This window comes from Culex pipiens, chromosome 1 (genome assembly GCF_016801865.2).
Source record: "Culex pipiens pallens isolate TS chromosome 1, TS_CPP_V2, whole genome shotgun sequence".
NCBI classification, from domain to species: Eukaryota; Metazoa; Arthropoda; class Insecta; order Diptera; family Culicidae; genus Culex; species Culex pipiens.
Window position 1 is genome coordinate 115,189,282 of NC_068937.1, and position 26,998 is coordinate 115,216,279.

General features: G+C 37.1%; 7 non-coding genes across 7 annotated transcripts; 2 read left to right on the top strand and 5 right to left on the bottom strand.

Moving 5' to 3' along the window:
• Positions 1–8,894: 8,894 nt before the first annotated feature.
• Positions 8,895–8,966, bottom strand: Trnaq-cug (transfer RNA glutamine (anticodon CUG)). The gene has a single exon. It is a non-coding gene; the product is annotated as a tRNA-Gln (tRNA).
• Positions 8,967–17,504: 8,538 nt separating this feature from the next.
• Trnag-ucc (transfer RNA glycine (anticodon UCC)) lies at positions 17,505–17,576 on the bottom strand. The gene has a single exon. It is a non-coding gene; the product is annotated as a tRNA-Gly (tRNA).
• A 6,746-nt stretch (positions 17,577–24,322) lies between these two features.
• On the top strand, positions 24,323–24,394 carry Trnag-ucc (transfer RNA glycine (anticodon UCC)). The gene has a single exon. It is a non-coding gene; the product is annotated as a tRNA-Gly (tRNA).
• A 143-nt stretch (positions 24,395–24,537) lies between these two features.
• Trnaw-cca (transfer RNA tryptophan (anticodon CCA)) lies at positions 24,538–24,609 on the bottom strand. The gene has a single exon. It is a non-coding gene; the product is annotated as a tRNA-Trp (tRNA).
• Positions 24,610–25,320: 711 nt separating this feature from the next.
• Positions 25,321–25,394, bottom strand: Trnai-aau (transfer RNA isoleucine (anticodon AAU)). The gene has a single exon. It is a non-coding gene; the product is annotated as a tRNA-Ile (tRNA).
• Positions 25,395–26,111: 717 nt separating this feature from the next.
• On the top strand, positions 26,112–26,239 carry Trnal-caa (transfer RNA leucine (anticodon CAA)). The gene is made up of 2 exons: positions 26,112–26,149; positions 26,195–26,239. It is a non-coding gene; the product is annotated as a tRNA-Leu (tRNA).
• Positions 26,240–26,327: 88 nt separating this feature from the next.
• Trnak-uuu (transfer RNA lysine (anticodon UUU)) lies at positions 26,328–26,400 on the bottom strand. Its single transcript has one exon. It is a non-coding gene; the product is annotated as a tRNA-Lys (tRNA).
• Between the last annotated feature and the right edge of the window lie 598 nt (positions 26,401–26,998).

Consider the following 26,998-nt stretch of genomic DNA (forward strand, 5'->3'; position numbering starts at 1 on the left):
CCAGTTTAGCGGTGAACAAAGTTTTGCTCATTTTTCCTCGGGCTTTCACTCTTTTCATGCTTTATATTGTATAAATTCTATTTTTGCTGCCTTTTTTTTATCCCTTTTCCCAAAAAAAGCAACAAGTTCCATTGTTATTTCATTTGTTCCAATTTTGCAAAAGTTCTTCTACCCTGTTGCCTCAGCACCAATGAACGTCAGAAATCAGAAACAAAACTTTAGCACGTTTCTATTTTTTCAGCACACACACACACATTCAAAACTTCACCTTCCCCAGTTCCTCCCGGAAACCCCGGTTAGAATGTTTGATTTTCAAGCTCTATTTGGCTTTGGATCAACTTTTTCCCCCGGTGTAAAGTCGACCGAAAGCAACAACCCCTTTTTGTGCGGCAGTAGACCGGTTGGGGGGTGGGAAAAGTGGCCAAACTTGCTCATCTCTCAAACCTTGTATGTGTGTGTGTGTTTGTTTGTCTAACCGTAGGCTTAAATTCAATCAAACTTCAAGACTCATCAATACCCCCGAGGTGGTGAACCTTTGTTCCAAAGGATAAACCATGGCGGTTTCACCAGAAACCAGAACAACCTCCGCAACAAACAACGGTAAAAGCCTGGAAAACAACGCTGGAAAGAGCCTCTTTGATCCTAGAGTCCAGTGCGAAGCCAAATTTGCCAATAAACCACACGGTTCATCTCAGGGGAAGTGGAGGGTTGGTGGGTTGGTTGGCCCAAAAACACCCTTTCCAACCGTGATGGACACGTGTGTGTGTGTGTGTCGGCAAGTGTGTTTTTGTTTGATGTGGGAAGGCTTTATTAATAATTATACAAAGTTTGAAATTTAACCACCATTGAACAATTCTTCTTGTGAGTAGTATGTGTTAAAATAAATTTCTGGAGTTTTACTTAGCATTTATAAAAAATGGAGAAATTTTCATCTTTTCTGTGTAACTTCACATTTTTATTTACTATTTTAGGTAGAATTACTTAAAACGGTAGATATATTCCTTCGGATTGTTAACTAGCAGTTTTCCAACATTTTATACTGCATCGGTGGAAAACTCGTCATAGCATAATTAGCATTGTTTTTCAACAAATTTTAAAAGGAACTTTAAGATAGTTAGCAATTCAAATCAAAAAACGAACAGCAACCAGATTTTCCCCAAAGTGCATGTACACTAAGTTGTAAAATGAGGCACTTGCAAGTGTAGTAGTGATAAAGACTAGTATTTTTGATGTTTTAAGCTAATTTACTATCCAGGTTACTACCATCCACTGAACTACAATGAAAAAAAAAAAATTCTGTTTTCAGTTGTGAGCAATGAAATAAGCTTATACATATCCCAATACCTATACATAAACCCATACTTCCAATTGAAATGTGGTCAACGACAATCTTATGGGAAATTGGACGAGCTTTCCGGTAATTTTTTTACGAGACTGAAAATTCAAGTCTGTCTTATAGAAATTGTCAAAAACCATCAAAAACCCAATTTTTTCATCATTTTTACCTTCCTCACCTCAATGAGGAAAGACTATAAAATCACTCGAAAAATTGACTTCTTTATTTGACCTCGTAGACCCACCTTCACGTATACCTATCGACTCAGAATCAAATTCTGAACGAATGTCTGTGCGTGTGTATGTCTGTAAGTCCGTGCACCGAAAAATATGCACACGATTATCTCCGGACCGGCTGAACCGATTTGGACCGTTTTGGTCTTATTCGATCCATCTTGAGGTCCCACAGGACCCTAGTTAATATTATGAAGTTTAGGAAAGTACTTCATAAGTTATGCTAAAAAAACGATTTGGCTAGAGTTTGAAATATTGTAAAAAAGTGTGGTTTTTGTAAGAAAACCCGTTATGCTATATATTGTTAGAAAGGTATTTGAAAGACCTTTCCAACGCGTTCAAAAGATTCAAGATCTGACAACCCCATCAAAAGTTATGAGCACTTAACTGCCGTTTTACGGCGATATGATGTTTACGCCATTGAGGTGATTTTGCTGTAGACACGATTTTCTGTATTTGTTCATTTTTTCTATTTAAAATGACTAATTTAAGGTCTGCTCTGTAGAAACTGTTAAAAAGTACAATAAAAATGTGGCCCCTACAAAATTTCTTGTTTTTTCCTATTCTCTACGATTTTAAACCACAAACATCATTTGGCCGAAAAAATAGCAATAAAAAATCACTACTTTTCCTGCCCAATGATGTATGTATACATTGCTCGATCAAAGCTGGCTTTATTATTTGTGCCAGTTATTTTGATAGCTGTGCGGATCCCGTAATGCATTGTCCACGTGGATACTTTAAGGGGGGGAGGGTATTAGGGAGCGTTCTTTTATTACGTAACGCAGTTGAGGAGGGGGGGTTCGGAGGCCGTGTTACGCTCCATACAAAATTTTTAAAATTTGTTTGGAAATTTTGTTACGAGGGGGGGGGGGGGTCTAAAATCCGATTTTTTGCGTTACGTAATAAAAGAACGTTCCCTTAGCGATTGTCTACGCTCCATAAACACATTTTTTGCATGAACAATTGTCCGCAAGAGAGGTGGGTGGGTCTAGAATTTTCAAAAAAGTGTCTACGTGGATGTGGATAAGGTGTCATCCATTAAGTACGTCACATTAAAATCAGCCAAAATTTACTCCACCCCCTTTGTCACGATTTCCCTATGCTTTTAACACACAACGTCACGCTTGCTCAAAACCCCCCTCTTCCCCAGGCTTGCCACAAATACAGATTTTTTTGGCACATACCAAACACTCAATCGAGTATAACTTTAAAGAATAATATTCTTACCAAAAACTGAACATGCCAAAAGATGCTAACAATGTTTATCTTTTTGGCCAATTTAACAAAAACTGCTCAAATTTATTCGGACTGTAAAAAAAAATTCGTTTGTGTTTCGGGCCTGTGCTGAAAAATCTGTATTTGTGGCAAGCCTGCTCTTCCCTCAGAACGTGACGTACTTTATGGATGACGCCTAATGGACGTCCCCTTAAGAATCAAATCGAAATAATGTAATAAAATATTGCCCAGTCTTGATTTGGTCCCAAAACCTCAAATCAACATTCAAACAGTATTGAATTTGACTTCTATCAATTCTCAATGTATACATAGGGGAGATGGGGGTAAGACGGCCACCCTAAGGGAGAAGTCTCATAAAATTAACACTACAGATTATTTTGATCTCAAATCAGGTACATATTGTTCTACTAATAGTCCATTATAGAAATGACATAAATTAGTTGGTCTAAAAACCAATTTTCAATACTTTTCAGCAATTTTAAAAAAAATAATTGAAAACGGATATATATGAAACACGCGGGGTAAGACGGCCACCCATGTGGGGTAAGACGGTCAGTGCTATAAATTAACTTGATAACTTTGCTAAATCCACCCAAATACCTACATGATTGGTTGAACAGACTTCTCTGAAAATCATGACTACTTTGGTTGAAAAAAACAAGTTTCAATTGTGAAGAAAAATGTTATTCAACAAATTTGATATTTTAACAAATTTTATATTTACTTTTATTAAAAGTTTGAATGGATTTTAACTATTCGATGAATTTTGCTATATCACAGTAAGGAATATTGACGAACCGGCAGTTAACAGCATTTTGATAAAAAATTGATAGTTTTATCGAAAGTATGTCAAATATGTCTTAAATATGCCTTAACAGTCAAAAATCCTTCAAAAATGCAACCTTTATCAAACCAAATTTACAAATAACGGGTGGCCGTCTTACCCCCCGTGGAGGTGGCCGTCTTGCCCCCAAATTATTTATTTAAAAAAATATTTTTTGCAAATCCCTCAACGCATTTTTTAAACTTTTTCGAGGGACATAATCTAGGGAAAACTTCAATTTAACATGAAATAGTAGTTTATGCAACAAGTTGCAAAAAGAGGATTTTTTCAGCACGAGTCGTACATTTAACCAACGAGGTTCACCGAGTTGGATAAATACGAAGAGTGCTGAAAAAATCAAGTTTTGCAACGAGTTCCATACAACATTTTTTGCAATTCCAAAAAACACACACTGTGTGAAATTTTATTTCAAATTTTCATGTATTTTGTCAATAAATCGTTTAAATCAAAAAAAATGTTGAAACGTGTTACTTTTCGAAACAAGTGCTGAAAAGTTCAGCTTTTCAGTACCCATTTGAGTGCTGAAAAGTTGAACTTTTCAGCATTTATTTTGAAAAGTGTTGCTATTCAATTCTGTTATTTTTGGTACAGAAAAGTAGGCTATTTCGTCGTTCAAGAATACCAGGAAAAGTAAGTAGTTTCACGACGGAATTGCAAAAAAATATTTAAAGAAAGTATTGCATATTGTTACCTAATCAAAATGCCTAAGTTGTAAATCATAAAAATTACATCCAGTTTCAAGTAGAAAAAATATTTGTTTATTTTGAGCTATTTTTATACTATTTCAAACAATAGGTTTGGCAAAGGTGACTCCATATGCATTATTTAGCATGAGGAACAGTATTGCTTAACATTTTAGTAATATACTTTAGTATACTTAGTATACTTAGTAAAACAGTGGGGTGGCCGTCTTACCCCGCCTGGCCGTCTTACCCCCAGCTCCCCTACATCATGACGAGTAAAATTGGCGTATACATCATAGTTTGTTTGCTTAATAAAATGGGCCCCAGAGCAATTTTTTGAAAAAATCTTTCGTCAGGAGGTAGCTTTTAAGATTCTTTATCAGACTGTGCAATAAAATTGAAAATGTCCAAAATGGCGTATACATCATATCGCCGTAAAACGGCAGATTAAGTGGTACGTATACACTTTTTTGATGCCGGATCTCAAATATTTTGATGAAAAAGTTGTCCGGATCTATCATGCAACCCATCGTAAGATAGGTAATCAAAAGACCTTTCCAACAAGCCCAAAAGATTGAAGTTGAAAAACAAAAATATTTAAAACACTTGCGCCCTTCCCAAATGTCACTATCGAGTAAAATTGGCTCCATATACACAAATATGGCTTACATAAGCGTATTATAACATGTCTACAAAGTTTCATTGAAATCGGAGTGGGTCCGGTACAATCGATTCTCTATTTGACATGGAATTGCTCTCCATGAATGCGGCCAAAATGCCGGTGATGATATATTGAGAAAATGCTTTTGGAATTATAGTATAGGGTCGCAGAACTCGAAAAAGAGGTAATACAGAAAAAATTCGTTTTACGCGGTGGCGTTACGCTTTTTATTTCGTTGATTTCTCTTAAACCATACAATATTTTTGCATGCCCCAAAAAGCGTTTTGTAGGTCTGAACAAATGCTACAAACTGCTTTTAGAAGATTGCAAAAATGTTGCGTCATTCTAGAGAAATCGACAAATTAGAAAAACGTAATGCATCGCGTAAAAAGAGGTTTCACTGTATTCAACCATCAGTTTTTCAACCTTCCAAAATCCACCTTTTTTTCACTGTGAGGACTTTGATGCAAACCCGCTATATCGGAGATTCTGCAGTCCATTTTTATTCACCTTATCCTCCAACAGCTAGAACAATTTCACCGGTTCATTAATTTGATTTTGGCAGTTTTTCCATTACCACCCCCGCAGGAAATGTGGTCATTCCGAACCTGAGTGTGTACCACTCAATTGAAATCGTTCCATTGCTGCTGCTGTCGTTACGAATTGGCCCACAACTATAACTCCTGCCAGAAGCACTAAGCACAAGTGGTTATAGTTTCTTGGGGTTGTTTTTTTCTGTTGCTCTCTGTGTAACGATACAATCCTTACAAATACAAACGTGTAGCAACGCACCCACACAGACCCCAAACAGAGAGAGCGTGGGTAAAACATTTATATTCCCATGAATTTCTAATCGTGTTCTGCGGATATTCCCTTAAAGCGATAAATTATTAACCGGTTCATTTCTCAAACCAAACGCCGGTTCCGTGCTGTTAGTTGCTTCTCGGACTTTCGGAGGGATTATTCCGGCGGCAGCATCTTGGCCCCTGACCACTTCTTGCGGTCCAAACGGAGCGCTGCGGTTTTGCTGCGAAATCGAAAACGAAAACAGTCCTACTGAAGAGGGAAACAATGTAACTCTGTGTGGGTGAGTGGTGTGTTTGTGTGTGTGTGTGTAATGGCTTTCATTACGCTGATAAAAAATGCACGAACGACAAAAACCCATTGGCTTTGGGAAGGATAAAGTGAGTTCGAGCACAGGGTGACTACTCATCATAAACTTTAAAGCAAAAAAACCATTTCGGCTTAGTTTCTTGTTTCTTGTTTCTTGTTTCTTGTTTCTTGTTTCTTGTTTCTTGTTTCTTGTTTCTTGTTTCTTGTTTCTTGTTTCTTGTTTCTTGTTTCTTGTTTCTTGTTTCTTGTTTCTTGTTTCTTGTTTCTTGTTTCTTGTTTCTTGTTTCTTGTTTCTTGTTTCTTGTTTCTTGTTTCTTGTTTCTTGTTTCTTGTTTCTTGTTTCTTGTTTCTTGTTTCTTGTTTCTTGTTTCTTGTTTCTTGTTCCTTGTTTCTTGTTTCTTGTTTCTTGTTTCTTGTTTCTTGTTTCTTGTTTCTTGTTTCTTGTTTCTTGTTTCTTGTTTCTTGTTTCTTGTTTCTTGTTTCTTGTTTCTTGTTTCTTGTTTCTTGTTTCTTGTTTCTTGTTTCTTGTTTCTTGTTTCTTGTTTCTTGTTTCTTGTTTCTTGTTTCTTGTTTCTTGTTTCTTGTTTCTTGTTTCTTGTTTCTTGTTTCTTGTCTCATGTTCATAGTCTCAAATAGTCCTGAAAAAAAAATGGAAATCCCACATTCGATTTTATTTTCTTCTGAGTCGCCACCACCACCCTCGAAAAGGTGTAAATCTTAAGTCCATCTTCAGCAGCACCATCTTGCCGAATGAGGTTTCTCCCACCTTCTTCGAGTTTCCGTTTGAAGTAGTTTTAAATCCTTTCGCCGCCACCGTTGTGGTGTGGAAATTCAAAGTGACTTTTCGTGTTTGTGTGTGCCATACAGGTAAGAAAAACCTTGACCGCAGCCCAGCAAAGTGAAAATCCCGCTTTGAAATAGGTAAATTCTTTCGACTTTTGCTGTTCTAATATTTTTTCGTTTGTGGTCAGCCACTTTCTCCCAAGTTGGAAATGAATTTTTCAAGCATTGTTCCGAACTGTGTTCCGGGGAAAGCAATTATGCTTAAAAGGTGGCTTACTCTGGCCATTTTGACGCTCTCGGACAGTAGCAGCCGGTGACTGAAGAGGGTCCGAGTTAATTTTGGTGCCTCGTTAATCCGGAATGGAGTGAGCGCAAGTGGGTACTTGGCTCGGGAGTGAAAAGATTAAAAGTGGACCCACTTCAAACAAGATTGAATTAAGTTTGTGTCCTGCGGTTCAAAAGGGCTTTCGTTTTGGAGTTTGGAGTTTGTAGTTCGTTTTTTAGTTTTTTTAGTTGTTTTGATGTCCTCTTGTTCAAACTTCCACACGTTTTTTCCAAATTAAGCTGTAACAGATATGAACGAGTCATTTATTTGGAAAACAGCCTACCACAAGAAGACAACATCGAACCGATCCACCCCTTAACTAGATTTGCGGCATCCGTAAAATTTTACAATCACAACGCCAAAATGAGTCCTCATTTGAAATCCCCTTTCCCCGGATCCCTTGTAAAAATAGTTTCAAATGTACGACGAACGTGGCATGTCATCACATCATCATCGCCGTCGTCTCCGGGAAAAGCCGACAAACGATGCTGATGGAAAAGCTGTGGGAAAACTGTGCTCCCCAGTGCGGAGCACACCCCATCGCCGATTTGCACGACGACTGTTGTAAAACTCCAGCCCACAACAACATGGGCGGCGACGACGACGACGACGACGAGATCGTTGAGCAGGGGATAATGTAATCACTATACCAGTAGTGTGTAACACACCATTGTTATGCTCATTATCCTTATCAAAAAGCTGTGGAGAATCATCCTGCTCGTCGGCAGCCGAAAAACTGGTCCCCCGTTTGGGGATTTGCTGATGGGGCACTGTTTGAGCCGGTTGTTTGGGAACTTTGTTGTCAGGAGGGGAGCCAAATGTAGCAGGGATGAAATTCGGAGCTAACTTCTGCGATTTAAATTTTTGTTTCGTGAAAATCGTTGCTTTGATTTCTCCGGCACAAATGATGAAGTTTGACACGTCGCACGGCCAATTTCGACGTTGGAACCCGTGTTCACCGGTGGCCGTTCCGTGACCGGGAACCACAATCCGGAACAACCGGGGTTCAACAAAAAAAACCAAAACTTGTCCTGCGACGTGTTAAACTTCGTGAAATTTTGACCCCATTATAGAGCCACACCTTGGAACCGGTCATTACGGAACGGTTCCGGAGCGACATTACTACCAACGTGTTGAGTCAAACCCCCCTTTACCAACCAACGGCCCGTAACGATATGATAATTTTCAAACAAACCCTGCCCCGTGGCACGACCTATGGCGCCCGATTCCTCGTCACAGCGCCCGAGAGGAGGAACCGAAACATGTGTTCCACGTCAACCGTCCTTGTTCTATTGGGTAGAGAAGGAGGCAAAGATCAGCGATTTTCACCAATCATCATGGCGTAACGGCGGCGGGGTAAGGACTCTATTTGCATACATCGTCGCAACGGCGAAGGCACGTTTGCGCGCCAAAAAGGTGGCCCCTTCCCAAAATAGAGCACCCGGGACTTTTGTCTATAACAATAACAATAATAGTGATTCTAGTCGATGTTGTTTGGTGTGGTGGTCGTTTGTGCTTCGAAAAGCTGAACGAGATGAACTCTACACAATGAAGTGATTTTGTTGAACGAGTTTGATAAAGTAATTAATTAATTATAATTAGGATTTTCAATTATTCATGGCTGGAGGTTCTCTGAACGAGGTCATGCTCGGTACTGCATAAAAAAATCTACCTTGCAGGTTCTACCGAGATTTGAACTCGGATCGTTGGATTCAGAGTCCAAAGTGCTAACCATTACACCATAGAACCAGGTTGTTGACAGTTCAATCTAATTTGTCAGCTGTTTCATTTCATTTTGCTTATCCCAATAGGACAAATGGAAAGATTAGCAAAAATCTAATCTGAAATCAAGATATTGAAACAACCTTCCTCAGTTGTAGATGACCACTCAAGATCTGTAATCACCTTGAGGTGAGCCCCAACTTCCAACCGAATCTGATTGACAGAATTACAATCGCATAACCGTCGACCATAATTCGATTTCATACTGTGAGCGGTCATCCCCCAACTCGACTCGTACATTTCGCCGAACTGAATGGATCCTGTGGATGATGAGCAGGGATTCACGGCAGGGATTTTTGGCTGGGGCCTGTGGACGAATTAATTTCGCGTTGTTGCTTGTTGTAACGGTCTACGTGGGCATGTTTCGAATTTACCTGGGAGCGATTCGGGCACTAATTGGAACCCAACAAGGTGGACTGGTCCAATTGGAACGTAAATTACCGCTATCCAGTTGGATGGACAAAAATAGAGCAATGGAAAGCTGTTTGTTCGGTTAGTTAGCAGGAATTATCGTTATTTCTACATATTAGATTTGAAATAGCAATAGCATAAAGCCAAAAATAGAAAGCAATAAACTTTGCTGTTGTATTAACTCTAGTTCTATAAATGAATTATTATTTGAAATCATTTGTATTCATTGAAGCATGAGATTTGAGTTGTCACCCTGGACTTCTGTTAGGTAGTGCTCAAACTCAATCCTACCGAATCATCCACGCGGTTAACTTCACGCAGTAGGCCTGACCATTTTAAAGCAGAATGCTTGAGAAAGATCGTTTAAATTTTGTATGAAAATCAAATTTAAAAAAAAACAACTAATCACAACCATCGTTTTTCCTTTCGTTCCAGTTCATCCTACCAGTTTTCCAGCGGTCGAGCTGAGGTAAGTAAGCTTAACGTTACTTCACTCAGACCACTCTGCCAAATCAGACCAAATCTTCACATCGCAAACTTTTCAACTTGTTTTTTACAACTTTAAACCATCTTTCGCAAATCTCTTGATGTGTGTGTGTGTGTGTGTTTGCCTATCCTAAAAGTGCCTTGGAAGTCCATCTATCTATATCTAGTGCATACTAAACTACGAACTACACACACCCCAACCTATCGAAGATGATCTAAACACCCACTCTAGCAGATTAGTTTTGGCTTGATTCATGCATCGCACGTTATTTGTCATTATCAGCAGTTCTGTAGCCTGGTGAATGCCGGGGGGTTTGGTGTGCTGAAAGCTGCACTGACTTGGAAAATTTCGATTCTCATCAATCTTGTATCTAATAACTAGGGTTAGTGAATTTTCACGATTTCACGGACAGCGTGAAATTCGTGAAATTTGAAGATTTCCGTGAAATCCCGTGAAATTTATCAATTTTTCTCAGACCAATTCTTTAAAATAATAATATAATCAAAATTTCATTCATAAAAGACTTAAATTTTATTGGATTTCAATTGAAAAATGTGACATGAAAAAATAATAATATAATCAAAATTTCATTCATAAAAGACTTAAATTTTATTGGTTTTCAATTGAAAAATGTGACATGAAAAAATAATAATATAATCAAAATTTCATTCATAAAAGACTTAAATTTTATTAGTTTTCAATTGAAATATGTGATATGAACCATTTAAAAAAATGTTAGCAAAACCAAAATTAACATGAAATTGATACAACATTTACTAAGAAGTGAATGCTGCGAAAACTTAAACGATGTTAACAAAAATCAGTCAAAGAAAAAAAATATTCACGTATTTTTTACAAACTCTGTCTTTTTCAACCGAAACATGTTAAATTCGATTAAACAAGTGAATTGTGATATTTTTTTTAAAGATTGCACAGTTTTTTCTTTAAATTTTATTGATTTTTTTGAAATCAATTAAAAGCAAACAATTTATTTTAAAGTAGCATTCAGTGAAAGAAGTCGTCTTTCCCTTTTCCTCCGGTCAATGAGTATACGGAGGAGCAAAAAAAAACAGATAGAAAAATTCTAATTCATCAGAGCAAAGAAACATATTTAGAAAATAGATTGCTCTTTATTTGATGCTCTAAAAAATATTTCATAAATTTTACTTAGGAAACTTAATTAATTTAGCAATATTTTCATTAATTTTGAAAGATGTTAAAAGATTCATGCTAGGTTATTCAACATTAAATAAATATTTATTAGTTGTTTTTTTTCTCTATTCGGTTTTTTTTATCTTTAAAGTCACCTTTAAGAAAATTTCACCTGTTTAATTTTCACGATATTTAAATACTTCGGTGGATGGCTCCCGTGGAAATTTAAAAAAAATGTTTGTTTTCTGTTCGGATTTTGAAGATTTCGTTACAGATTAAATTACTTTTGCCTATCGATTTTAAATTTAGTTTTTGAAAAGTGATGAAAACTCTAAAAATATGTTCAACTGGGCAAAATGCCATAAAAAAAAGTTAAAGTTGTTTTGTTGAATTTGGCTTTGATATGAATTTCAATAAAATGTAAAGGATAAAAAAGTAGCAAATCAGCGAAAACTGTTTAGCTATATTAGTCGAACATTAAAAAAGCAGCTCAATTAATGATAATTTGCATGCCCTACATTTTAGTTTCAAAGTAGATAGAGAGCCCAACCATAAACCAAGTGGATTTTTTTAAATTACTAAAAGTTTTTTTTTAGTGCCACGTTGAACGTTAGGAACTTTTATTTTTATTGAAAACAATGTATAATTAAGCAAAAAATGTAGTTTCTGTATGTTTAACATAAGATTTTGATAGTTATTTTAACATTTTTCACGTTCCGCGAAATTTCCGTGAAATTTGGTGTTTTAAAATTAAGGTCCCCGTGAAATTTGCAATTTTTTAGCGTGAAAAATCACTAAGCCTACTAATAACCCTCTCTACTCGACTTCATACGGAGCTACTTCCCGGACTTTTTTTGCACTCTAAGGTTTCCTTCCTGTACACTAGATTTGACTCTTTTTTTCTGTTCTCGCAACACCCTTTTCTTGCCAGCTCACCTAGTGCCTGATTCTAAATTTTAATTTTCTTGAAAGCTTACTCTCCTTAGACGGCCGTTGATCCGCACTATTTAGAGGGGATTTGAACGTATTTCGGTTCTATTTTCAATCAATTGATCTGTAAAAATTGTATGATTTTGCAATAAATTTCACATGCAAGTTTTTAAACTCTATCAACAATAGGACACCGTACCCTACAAATTTCCTGGTGATGGCGTAGAAAAGGCGCGGGTGATGAAAATGAGAACATGAAAATTCAATCTCTCATCAGGGCGAAATTGAGAATGAGAAAATGCATGCACTCTTGCCTGCTTCTGACGAAAACTGCAATAAGCTGCTGAACATTATTAGTGGAAAATCAGGACTCGTCAGCCTGCTCTTTGTTCTCGGCCACCACCTGAGGAATGCATGTCATGAACACATTTTCTTTTTTTTTTTCGGTGAGTGGGAAAACCGCTGGTTAAGGAGGTGGGCTGAACTAGACACGGAAGGCTTCTGAATTTCCATTTAAAACTCAAAATTAGGGTTTTCTATAGTACTTTTTTGAGTCATTCGTTTTATGTTTATTTTTTTTTAAATAGTTTTCAGAGAGGAATTTGTAATATTTTTTTAAATATGATTTTTGAAATTCCGTCGTGAAACTATTTACTTTTCCTGTAATTCTTGAACGACGAAATGGCCTACTTTTCTGTTTCAAAAATAACGAATAGCAACACTTTTCAAAATAAATGTTAAAAAATTCTAGTTTTCAGCACTGAAATGGGTGCTGGAAAGTTGAACTTTTTAGTATTTTTTTTTATCGAAAAGTAATACTTTTTAACCCTCTACTGCCCAAATTTTTTTTGAATTTTTTTTATTTTTCCCGTGTTCAGGAGGTCATTTTGAGCAACTTTTGTTCTACGAAAAACTTTACTTCTCTTGTTTTATATTTTTCTTGTATCATTTTTAGTATTTTAATTTGCATTTATCTTGTTTAGTTTACATTTTGCCTATCTAATTTTTTCATGTTTTCATTTTTTTGCATGTTTTTCACATTTTCTGCTATGAAGTGGAACCATTATCATTTAAATTGTAAATAAATGCGTAGAGGCATAGTCTGGGGCACTAGAAAAATTACTGCATACTTCTTTTTACTTAAAATATAGGAAATGTTAGTAAAAAACACAGCCAAAGTTGACCCCTAAAAAAATTCATTTTTAAAAACATTGGCAAAGTCACATAAAACAAGTCAAACTTCCAACCCCAAAATTTTCCAAAAATTTTAAAGTTCTTCTTTCCAATGCTTTTTGAAGATCAAAATTTGGTTGAAAAATTGATTTTTGGCGATTTTTTAAATCGAAGCCCGTCTAGAAGCGGGGTTGGGTTGTAGAGGGTTAATATTTTTTTGATTTGAACGATTTATTGACAAAATACATGAACATTTGACTTATAATTTCACTTTTCGGAGTTGCAAAAAATGTTGTATGGAACTAGCTGCAGAACTTGTTTTTTTTTAGCACTCGCAAAACTTGATTTTTTCAGCACTCGTCGTATTTATCCAACTCGGTGAACCTCGTTGGATAAATGTACATCTCGTGCTAAAAAAATCATCTTTTTGCAACTTTTTGTATAAACTACTATTTTAAACTCCAATATGTTGGCAAATTGACAGCTTCTTGGATTATTTTAAATACATAACAATATTGGTGGGACCCTATTATTAAAAACGAAATAAGGAGTAATTTGATCTCATTTTTTTTGGCAAAATAAGAAATTGTCGATGCCGTGCTAACTTGCCGTACGTGCATTTTGGGTCAAATTGAGTTAAGAACGCCATTTTGTGCAGCTCACAATGCCTCACCGTTAGACCTTCACAGATCCTCAAAATTCAATTTCAATCCTGAGATATTCAATAAAAAAAACTCTGTGCATTGATGTCGCTCCTCATATGCAAAAAGTTTCAATCTTGTCATGCTAACTTGACACACCCTGAAAATTGATGTAGGTGCGACAACTGGCCAAAGGGATTTCAGATCAGAACGCGTTTGACACACGTACAAGCTTGACTGCCGTAAACAATTGTAATTATAACTCGAGACCTAGGCAATCAAAATAAACCAAACTTTGGGGAAAAAGCACGTAATGGTCAACCAAACAAAACGTGTTTGTTATTGTTATTGTGAGGGTCAACAATTAAAACGCGTTTTTCTCGAAACGTCTAAAAGCGACAAACGACAAGATAGCACGATAGCGACCATATGTTCTGTAAAAACAGGCCGTTTTTCAGTTTATTGCAAATTGCGAGATATGAACGATTTTTTTTTTCAGAATTTTTCGTTGCTTGAAAACATTGTTTCAGAGGGTTCTCGCAGTATCGCGTTTTTTGGGACATCCTTGTCAGCCATTTTTTTTATCATAATGTTTTATAATTACAGTTCAGACTCGATTATCCGAAGCCTCGATTATCTGAAGTTTCGATTTTCCGAAGATTTGTATGGGACATCGGATAATCGAATGATCAAAAAAAAAAAAAAAACAAAACAAAAAAAAGTGTTTTCTTTCTTTAAACATCAAATACGCGTTCTGCGACCCCATTTTAATCAAATTTGAATAGTTTAGTGCCCATTTAAAAATATAATAAAAATATTTTTTTCAATATTTTATCACCATCATTTTGGCCGCCATCATGAATTTCAAAATTTGAGATCACTTTAGAGTAGTTCAATCTAAAATAAGACAACGATTTTTTTTGTGATTCCACCATCCGAAGTGCAATTTTGGTAAGACCTTTGGATAATCAAGTCGGGACTGTACTCAAAATATATGCAATATTATGATCTTAAATGTGTCAAAGTGTAAATGCTTCAATTAAAAAAAAATAAATATCCAAAGCCTCGATTATCCGAAGTTTCGATTTTCCGAAGGTTTGTATGGGTAATCGGATAATCGAATGATCAAAAAAAAAAAAAAAACAAAAAAAGTGTTTTCTTGCTTTAATCATCAAATTCGAGTTCTGCGACCCCATTTTAGTCAAATTTGAATAGTTTATTGCCCATTAAAAATTAAAAAAAACGTTTTTTTTTAAATTTTATCATCATCATTTTGGCCGCCATCATGAATTTCAAAATTTGAGATCACTTTAGAGTAGTTAAATCAAAAAATAAGACAATGATTTTTTTTTGTGATTCCACCATCCGAAGTGAAATTTTGGTAAGGCCTTTGGATAATCGAGTCTGGACTGTACTCAAAATATATGCAATATTATCATCCTAAATGTGTCAAAGTGTATATGCTTCAATTAAAAAAATACCAATTTATGGTCTTAAAGAATGCCTGGTATATGAACAAACAAAATTTCAAGTAAATTAACCCTTTCAGGCCTGATGGGTCTTTAGGGTGTAATATCAAAATCGATTTTTCAGCACAGCATTATTTCAGTTCCTTTTGGTGTCCTAAACAACTCCCCAAAGTTTGAGAATGATTGGTTTAGTCCTCACTTTGCGTAAAGCGATTAAATTTTCTATACAAATTTGTATGGGAAAAATCATTTTTATGAATTTTGATATTAAAAAAAAACAATTTTCACGCTATACTAAAACCGGATTCATATTTGGTTGCTCGAAGAGAGTATGGTGCTAACTTGCTCCTGAAAGAAGATACAGCGTCCTCAAAACTCGTCTAAAACGTGACGTTTTAGACGAGTTTTGAACACGCTGTATCTTTTTATAGGAGCAAGTTAGCACCATACTCTCTTCGGGAAAGTTGTAGAGCACATTCCAGAGCATCTGAATACGAATCCGGTTTTGATATAGCGTGAAACGTGGATTTTTTAAATATCAAAATTCAAAAAAATGATTTTTCCCATACAAATTTGTATGGGAAATTGAATCGCTTTGTGCAAAGTGGGGACTTAACCAATCGTTATCAAACTTTGGGGAGTTGTTAAGGACCCTATAAGGAACCAAAAAGTTGCTGTGCTAGCTAAATTTGGACAACTTTATTTTTTTCCATACAATCATATTACACCCTAATGGGTCATATATGACCCAAAAATGAAAATTTTCAAAATTACCCTATAATATTCATATGGTCATAACAATCATTTTCCCATAATTAACTCAAAAAATATTTTTGTCAAAATTCAGGCTTAAAAGGGTTAAACAAAACAAAGCAAAATACAATTAACAAGTACAGCTCAGGTCGATATCTTGCAAATCAATAAATTTAATAAAAATAACTGATAGTTGGTTTATAAAAATGTTATTCTTGTTTTAAAAATACAATTATTATTAATGTTTTTATGATATTTAGAGGATTTATTCCTATTCTTAATATACGATCTTTTTCAAATACTTTTGTAATTTTGCAGTGTTATTAATTAATATTAGTTGTTAATTAATTTTTGAAACAGCCTTAAAAGACGCCTTTTGAGAGCTGTAATTTAATGCAAAAGTGCTGATAGGCTGAAAATTAAATGGGAATAAATAGATATATTCCAATAAGCTAAATGTTGCTCTAGTATGAATAAAAAAGAACCCGAAAAAAGTTTTGAAATAATTCAATATTGAAATTATTAGTTTAAAAAAAGTCAATTAAAAATATTTTTTTTAGGAAAAAAAGCTTTCCGTGTACTGTTAAAGCTTTAAAAAAATCATTTCAAGCGGCCTATCCAAGAATCTCAAGTAGTGGTATTAGTTGCGGTGAAATCTTTTATAGTTTTCTCCCCCCCCAGGCGGGGTGGCGAACGGTTGAAAACAGCATTCCCGTCCAGAAAGCGTAAAAAGGCCAGCCAGCACATCCGCATTCTAATACACTTTCGGGTTGGATTTCCTGGAGGGCTTGCTAGCGGGGTAAGGAAGGTAGAGGGGGGAGAGGGATAGGAAAACCACTTTATCCTGTCCAGGTGAGAGAACGGCACCACGGCGGAAAGTTAATTAAGCGATGAGGGTGTTTTTTTTTCTGCGCTTCTTTCGGTAATGAATTTTCTTTTTCGGAGAGGGGTTGAAAAATCTTGTGCTAATAAATTCGTTTGATGCTGGAAAATCTTCGCGCTGCCGTCATTGCCACTTAACCGGGAACATTCTTTTTCCTATTTCTGTTTGGGAAAGTTAGTTTTGGCTGGCGTTGGAAAGGAATCTAATGAGATCGTTTAACTAGAATCTTTTTTTTACCCTGTTGCTTCAGTATAAATTTTCCAACAGGATTTGTTTTAAATGGTATTTGTCAAAATATCCAATGAAATCTCTGAAATACACAGCAAAAAAAGTTCAGTTTTGGAATGTTGAAAATATGGTAGATTGAATATTAACTCTTTTTTGGGTAATATTACCGAAAAAATGTGATGAAAATGATGAAAATTCAACATTTTCTGGTGTAAGATTACACCTTTTTTGACACAAAATATGTCACCATTTCCTGATGAATATTACCATCATTTTTTTCTGTGTACCTATTATTTTAAGTTTCGATCAAATTTCTTTTTTCAATGTGAGAATATCTTCTCAGTTGGAAACTTTTGCCTCCTTCATCCAAAAATATCCTGCGTCGGCCGGGAATCGAACCCGGATCAACTGCTTGGAAGGCAACTATGCTGACCATTACACCACCGACGCCATATATTTCTGCATTTTGCTGAAGAATTGTTTCCAGCAGTACGACGCCAAACAGCGTCTGCCAACTCCAAACGTTCTCCATGTTCAGAATTGGCGCGCCACAATCGGTCCACCTCGGCGCCCGCTCTCTCACGGAATTAAAATCAAATAAAACCAATTCCGGTGTGGTTGGCTTTTGCTGTGCTGCCGCGGCACGTTCCCGGAGGGATCGGTTCCTTGTTCAAACTCACCAGCTCTACCACCGAAATGAAAAAAAATCTCGTGCTTTTTCCCCGGTACAAGTTTGAAGCCCGTAAAACAATGAGTAAAAGTAAATACTCCAAGCAAATTTTGCAAAGTTGCGGTGCGCGTGGGAGAAAAAAAAAGAAACATTCAAACATTAGGTAATAAAGCATTGGATGTGATGTGTGGGAGTATGTGAGTGACTGGAGAACATTGGCTATAGAATGTAATCCGTTTCAATCAGAACCTGAAAAATTAGGTACTTTCATACTTGAAACAATTGAACCAAACCAGAAATTTAAAGAAGAAGAACCATAAAGAATATTTGTGAATATGAAATTTGACCAAATTTACATAGAATTTACTGTAGCAAACTGTCCAGTATCGATCATTAAAAGTTTCAATTATCCGAAGTTCGATTACTTTGTTGCATCTTCTATTAAACTGAAAAAAAAAATGATTTCTGTTAAATAACGCTTAAAACTTGTAACCTAGAAGATATTCAATTTAAGCTATTATCAATACAGTCCGTTTTTTCGAACTCATTTTCATTGAGAAAAATATGACGCTTTGAGAAGAGTATTTAGAGTGTTCGTTAGATAACTTTTGAAATTTTTCAAAATGTGTTAAAATCTACTTCTTGAGGTACTTTGATAATTTCTGTACCATGCTCAGTATGATTCCATATTATTCCGTTTGAATTTAATTCGCATTTTCATTTTGCAAAAAACATCTTCAAACTAGTAAAAAAAAAACAATAAATAAAGAGACGTTTTCCAATTCATGACTATTGAAAAATATCGAACATAAACTCGAAACAGTTGATAACCTATTTAAATTTACTCACGTAAACACGACTGGATTTGAAAATCTAGCAGCACTTTTATATAGGAAAACTATGTTTGCAATCATTTTTGCCTTCCTCACCTTACTGAAGAGAGGCTATAATATCACTCGAAAATGAACTTTTTAATACGAGCTTCTAGACCAACCTTCACGTCTACATATCGACGCAGAATCAAAAACTGAACAAAAGTCTGTGTGTGTGTTTGGATGTGGATGTGTGCACCGAAATATTCTCACTCAATTATCTCAGCACTGGCTGAACCGATTTTGAAAATGATTAAGTTTAGTAATTTACTTAACCCTTTCAGGCCTGAATTTTTCTGAGCTGTGTTCATCTACAATTTTGGTACCAGTAGTTCATTTTTTCCATGAGTAAACAGAAACAGGCAAAAAAAAAGTTACATTTCATTATTGGACGTTCTGGGTCCTCCAAAGTGTCCTGGAATATAGATCTTGGAGTCTACCACCGTAACAACACGATTCTACCAAGATTCCGATTATGGTTCATATTCAGTGATGTCCCTGGGACCCGTTGGCAACAATATGAGCTATGTGGATCACTTTTGGGATGTTCTGGGTCCTCCAAAGTGTCCTAGAATACAGATCTTGGAGTCTACCGCCGTAACAACACGATTCTACCAAGTTTCCGATTATGGTTCGTATTCAGTGATGTCCCTGGAACCCTTTGGCAACACTATGAGCTATGTGGATCACTTTTGGGATGATCTGGGTCCTCCAAAGTGTCCTGGAATACAGATCTTGGAGTTTACCGCCGTAACAACACGATTCTACCAAGTTTCCAATTATGGTTCATATTCAGTGATGTCCCTGGGACCTATTGGAAACACTATGAGCTATGTGGATCACTTTTGGGATGATCTGGGTCCTCCAAAGTGTCCTGGAATACAGTTCTTGGAGTCTAGTAATGCTAAAGGGTGCCAGCTCCTGGCGGGTTTCGCTTTGTAAGCGAAAGGATGGCTTGAATCCCATGTGTTGAGGCAAAAGGGGTAGGTGGCGGTCTAGGGAGGATTTTGACTGCAGCGTTAGTTGAATTTGTTCAAGTCATAAACCTCCCAAAACCCAACACATTCAATCTCTCGAACGATCTGTGGGCGGCTGAATCTGAGCATTGAAAAACTCTGTAGCAATACACGGAGAAATGCCTCAACTGCAACTTTCTTCTCGCTTACATAGTCTCAGGCAAAATTCGAGCTGAAAATTGGGCTATATGATCGGTATCAAACTATAACGTCATGATTCGAAATCCGGACACTTAGTAGCATATCATTTTTGTTATAGCTGGCAAAAAATCATGAAATAAGATGGAAATGTAGAAATATCATCAGGATGTAGTATAAACAGTCAGTTTCAAGAAAATGCATGCAAAATATGTCTTTTCAAACAATTTTTCATCAGAATTTCAAAATTAAGATGACTTGTTGTGCTTCGAATCCCGGACACTGATAAAAGCTGATTCGAAATCCGGACACTTTTGCTTCGAATTCCGGACACTCGATTTTACTTATGAATCGCACAAATTTGTACTGAAATGTTAATGAATGGCATTCTTTAGGTCTCAAATAAGCTGATAACATCAAAACAATCGATAGTTTATATAAACATTTGCTAGAATTTAAGGAAATCGTAACCATAAATTTCTGCTTTGCCTTCCCGGTGCTTCGAACGCCTATGAAATATTTCAAGTGAAATGTTTCGCATTTTTGGTAAACTTATAATTTTATTGTATTTAATTGTTTTGGCATTAACTACAGCGTTCAAACAAACTTTAAATGAAAGTTGATGTTGGAGTTCATCAAATAACACAGTTTTGGCATTCATAATGCGTACTTATATTCAAATAATTGATAAAACAAAATGAAGTGTCCGGGTTTCGAAGCGTCCGGGAATTCGAATCATGACGTTATATGGGTCAAAAATATACGAGGTTTCCCCTCAATCTCACTTATCTCCACGTCCGCGGATTGGTTTCTCGTGTTCGTCAAAGGGTCTCAGGGACATCACTGAATATGAACCATAATCGGAAACTTGGTAGAATCATGTTGTTACGGTGAAAAAATCCAAGATCTGTATTCCAGGACACTTTGGAGGACCCAGAACATCCCAAAAGTGATCCACATAGCTCCGAGTGTTGCCAAAGGGTCCCAGGGACATCTCTGAATACGAACCATAATCGGAAACTTGGTAGAATCGTGTTGTTACGGCGGTAGACTCCAAGATCTGTATTCCAGGACACTTTGGAGGACTCAGAACATCCCAAAAGTGATCCACATAGCTCATAGTGTTGCCAAAGGGTCCCAGGGACATCACTGAATATGAACCATAATCGGAAACTTGGTAGAATCGTGTTGTTACGGCGGTAGACTCCAAGATCTGTATTTCAGGACACTTTGGAGGACCCAGATCATCCCAAAAGTGACCCACATAGCTCAGAGGGTTGCCAAAGGGTCCCAGGGACATCACTGAATATGAACCATAATCGGAAACTTGGTAGAATCGTGTTGTTACGGCGGTAGACTCCAAGATCTGTATTCCAGGACACTTTGGAGGACCCAGAACATCCCAAAAGTGATCCAAATAGCTCCGAGTGTTGCCAAAGGGTCACAGGGACATCACTGAATACGAACCATAATCGGAAACTTGGTAGAATCGTGTTGTTACGGCGGTAGACTCCAAGATCTGTATTCCAGGACACTTTGGAGGACCCAGAACATCCCAAAAGTGATCCACATAGCTCATAGTGTTGCCAAAGGGTCACAGGGACATCACTGAATACGAACCATAATCGGAAACTTGGTAGAATCGTGTTGTTACGGCGGTAGACTCCAAGATCTGTATTCCAGGACACTTTGGAGGACCCAGAACATCCCAAAAGTGATTCACATAGCTCATAGTGTTGCCAAAGGGTCCCAGGGACATCACTGAATATGAACCATAATCGGAAACTTGGTAGAATCCTGTTGTTACGGCGGTAGACTCCAAGATCTGTATTTCAGGACACTTTGGAGGACCCAGATCATCCCAAAAGTGACCCACATAGCTCATAGTGTTGCCAAAGGGTCCCAGGGACATCACTGAATATGAACCATAATCGGAAACTTGGTAGAATCGTGTTGTTACGGCGGTAGACTCCAAGATCTGTATTCCAGGACACTTTGGAGGACCTAGATCATCCCAAAAGAGATCCAAAGGGATCGAAGTGGTCCCAAATGGTCGTGAGGATGTGACTGGTAATAACTAAACTTCATTTGCCTTGAAAAATCGTTGTAAACCTGAATTATCTTCAACATTTTCTGAAGTTTCCAAATTTCAGGTTTTCAGGATGTTCTAGGTCGTCAAAAAGGCCATTAACAACCACTCAAACATTTTTTCCTAGGTAGAGAAACTCATAAATTACAACTTTGCTGAACAATGTTATATGTTTTGAGCACTGTGTGATTTTATACAACCGAATTTTGGTATGGGTCATATATGACCCATCAGGCCTGAAAGGGTTAAAAAGTAATGATAAAAATTTTTTTTTGAAGAATGTCCGGAAGATCGTAAAAAGGTTGGGTTTTGTTAGAAAACCCGTCATTTTTAGAAAGGTATTTAAGACCTTTCCAACGAGCCAAAAAAAAACATCGAAGATCTGATTACCCTATCAAAAGTTTTTAGCACTTAAGTGTTATTTCTGGAGCAACATTTGAAAGGGGCGGTACGAAATTGCTCTTACGGCCTTTCGTCCCATTTAAACGCGTGTAAGAGCAATGTCGTACCGCCCCTTTCAAATGTTGCTCTGGATTTATACACCTTTTTTAGGCCGAATCTCAGATATTTTCATGAAAATCTTGTCCGTTGGATAGGTAATCAAAAGACCTTTCCAACGAGTCTAAAATATCGATTATCTGATAACCTTATCAAAAGTTATGAGCACTTAAGTGTTATTCATTCACATTTTACACTTTTTTAAATGAATTTTCAAAAATTTTAAAAATATTATTCATGATTGTGTAATTTTACCTGAATTAATTTGTAAAAAGTTAAACGATGAATATTTCACCGGTTTCTGGTATACAATTTAATATAATTTTCCAAATTTTATGGAGTGGATCGATCTCTTGAACATATTTGTAAAAGCAGATTTGTTGAGAAATTTCTCACCTTAAAAATCTGCTGAATGTTTCAAAATACGTTTTGATTGTCAAAAGCTAGTCCACACCGCGCAGCCCAAGGTATTCAAAGCATGCTGTAATAGTAGTTTATGCAACATGTTGCAAAAAGAGGATTTTTTCAGCACGAGTCGTACATTTATCCAACGAGGTTCACCGAGTTGGATAAACACGACGAGTGCAGAAAAAATCAAGTTTTGCAACGAGTTCCATACAACATTTTTTGCAATTCCGGAAAACACCCATTGAGTGAAATTTTAAGTCAAATTTTCATGTATTTTGTCAATAAATCGTTTAAATCAAAATAATTTTGAAAAGTGTTACTTTTCAAAACAAGTGCTGAAAAGTTCAACTTTTCAGCACTTATTTCAGTGCTGAAAAGTAGAACTTTTCAGCATTTATTTTGAAAAGTATTGGTATTCGATTCTTTTATTTTTGGTACAGAAAAGTAGGCTATTTCGTCGTTCAAGAATGACAGGAAAAGTGAGTAGTTTCACGACGGAATTGCAAAATAGTAGTTTATGTAACAAGTTGCAATAAGAGGATTTTTTCAGCACGAGTCGTACATTTATCCAACGAGGTTCACCGAGTTGGATAAATACGACGAGTGCTGAAAAAATCAAGTTTTGCAACGAGTTCCATACAACATTTTTTGCAATTCCGAAAAACACCTATTGAGTCAAATTTTCATGTATTATAGACAAAATACAAAAACGTTTAAATCAAAAAAATGTTGAAAAGTGTTACTTTTCGAAACAAGTGCTGAAAAGTTCAACTTTTCAGCACTCATTTCAGTGCTGAAAAGTAGAACTTTTCAGCATTTATTTTGAAAAGTGTTGCTATTCGATTCTGTTATTTTTGGTACAGAAAAGTAGGCTATTTCGTCGTTCAAGAATGACAGGAAAAGTAAGTAGTTTCACGACGGAATTGCAAAAATGATTTTTATTGAATGCAAATATGTCTTGCTTTTGTCAGTAATTTCGACGTTCTCATCCTTGTTTTCAGCCCAATATCAAAAGGTTTTACTGAAACTGAAAGTGGGAGTGAGAAAAAAAACCTCCGTTTTCTGACAAATATTTACCTCCAAAAAACAGCTTTCATCCTTCCAGTGACTCGTGGGTGAGCGTGTGGTGTGCACGTGGTTTGCTGCTGACATATGTGTGTTTATGTGTGCTTGTATGTTATGGAAAAATGAAGGATTTTTAATTCAATTTTACCTGTCGAGAAAATAAATACATCACAACAACGTTGGACGCGTCGCTCTGGGGTAATTCGACGGTTTTTTTTGCGGCGTTCGGGGAGACTTGGCAAACAATGTTGTTATTCAGATTGGTTCGCGAGTTTGTGCCGGGTTTACTTGTTTTCATTCTTTTATTTACCAAGTATGAATCCCTTTCTCTGAAGAGTGTGTAATTGAATCTAAACAGATGTATTATTTGAACTGATAACAACCATAATCGGAGAGGGAAAAATGGTTCAGCTGGAACGGGTATAATTTCTCCAGCAGGGGCGTCGGTGGTGTAATGGTCAGCATAGTTGCCTTCCAAGCAGTTGATCCGGGTTCGATTCCCGGCCGACGCAGGATTCTTTTTTTGTCTTTCACGTCGGTTATATTTCTTCGTAGAACCTTACCATTTGAACTTTTAGCTAAAATATAATAAGAGATGTGACAACACTGGCTAAAGATTGTGTAAATCACATAAAAAAAAAGATTTCCTTTCAATTGACCCCGACGTGATTTGAACACGCAACCTTCTGATCTGGAGTCAGACGCGCTACCGTTGCGCCACGGAGTCAGGTGGTGTTTGTTGAATACACGTTTCCAAACGCACTCTCTGCTTTACGTTTTGAAATAAACTTCTAATCTAATCACTAGCGAAGAAAGCAAACACTAACAAGCTCTGATAAAAAGTACTCGAGCTCACACCACACACTAATAACCACTCAACCGACACACACACAAGTGGGTTGTACTGGTGGTTATTTAGCTTTATTGGTAGCTCGACTAACGTTTGAAAGTGATGTAACTGTTAGTTTGAAGCTTTTTACGTTTTAATGTTGTTTCCAGTGTTTGTTTTTTATCGAATAAAAAAAAAACACTATCAGAGTCAATCAATCAATTTCGATTCTCACATCATCCAGCTGCATTCATGTATCAGAGCAAGAGTATGATGTTGGTGTCACCACCACCACCACCACTACTTCAATGATGGGGATGGTCATTGTTGTTGTCATCGACAAAACGGGGTTGAAAGCAGAGCAAATGTTTACCAAGAACTCAAAATTGGTTGTCGTTTTGGGCAGTCGAGACTGCTACAACTCTCTGGTATCAGAGAAAACTCTGACCACAGGGTAAATTTTTGCCCTTGTAGCTGATGATGATGGTGATATTCATGCTGCCATGAACAGAAAAGTGATAGTTGTGGCATTTTGGGTGGTTCATCAGCTACAGAATAGAACACTTTTCAAAGTGATGAAAAATCCACTAGCTGCACAAAAAAGTGCATTGGCTCCAGAGAGGATCGAACTCACGACCTTCGCGTTATTAGCACGACGCTCTAACCAGCTGAGCTATGGGGCCGCTTGTTTCGATTTGTTTCATAAAACAAACAAAGCTCCGTCAATCGAATCGTTGATTACTGCTAAAACTGTCACTTTCAATTTCCATCGCTTATGCTCCACGGGCCATGCTTCACTAATTAAGGTTTCCTTAGCAGACGCGAAACCTTTAAACATAATGACGAAAATTGACTTCGATAATACCTTCGCCAAAGTCAGCCCGTTGATGTAGGTAAACCGGTCAAGGTGAACATGTCGGCTACTTGCTGCCTGCCTGCACGACATCTGCGACGGAATCTTCTTCCATTCCGGCTCAAGTTGGCCTTTGACACCTCATTACCACATCCATTCATTCTCTCGCTCGCCAGCTCGCCGCCAAGTCTACTGCGCATGTCATTTTTGCTTTATTATTATCAGAGCGTCCCCACTTGTACCGCATTATACGGTCGCTCTATCGCTAGAATAGGGGGATGGCGTCGCTATTTTTAGACCACGTTTTCCACTTTTTCTCATCGAAACCGACTACTTTATCGACTTAATTTTGCTGGGCGAGATAGGACGCCGTCTATTTTTAGACGATGACTCAGCACTTTTCCACTCTTGCGCTTAAAAAAACCAGGTGGCAGCACGATGTAACGCCATGTCCCTATAAGTGACTCATTCAAGTGGCTCGTTGAAATACACACACTCAGTAAGCAGAGTTAACTTTCGCCACTGTGACCGACCGACATTCACACATGTCAGGATGGCCGAGCGGTCTAAGGCGCCAGACTCAAGAGTAAAATCTTGCCGGGGTTCTACCCTCCGGTTCGACAGTGAGCGTTCTGGTCCTCTCTGAGGGCGTGGGTTCGAATCCCACTTCTGACAGATTTTTTTTGCTCGCTCTACGTTACCATCAAGCAGCTATTTTGATTACTTAAACAAACTACTTGATGACTCCACAAAAAAAATCACCCGCCCGAATAGGGACTTGAACCCTAGACCGTTGGATTAAAAGTCCAACGCTCTACCGACTGAGCTACCCGGGCTTGACGACGGTGGGCGCGCTCACAGTGCTACCGCTTTGAAAGGGGTGCCGTTCTAGAGAGATCGTTAGAACGCGATCCATTACCGGAGGCAAAGCAGGAAAGCAAAATTGAACACGTCGTGACGTGTTTTGCAGTTATACCGTCTCGTCGTCGTCGTCGTCGGATGGTTGCTGTGTGGGGAGAACGAAACGAAATAAACTTGTGCTCGCTGTGCTGTGTTTTGAGTTGAGAATATCGTGAGGAAGCTACTCTGAGAAAGGAATGGGAGAGCAAGTGGGGAGGAAGCTTCCTTGCATGGATGAATAAGGAGGTGCTTGCGATAAGTTTAGAAAAAGTCGAAAACCATTCGAAATTGTAAAAATAATATCTTTAATCAAGCTAAAGCATTTCAAGCATTATACTTTTAAAATTTATGTTTCGAAAATAAGGCTTGTTAAGGTCGTAGATGGTGTCTTTCACTTTTGGGGCAATGACTGTCAATGATGGTTCTGAATTTAGGATTCAGAAATAGTACATTGAATTGCCTTAACATTTAGATGTTTTTGCCCTCCTTCAATATCGACCAGAGCAGAGAGACAAACACTTTTAATACAATTTG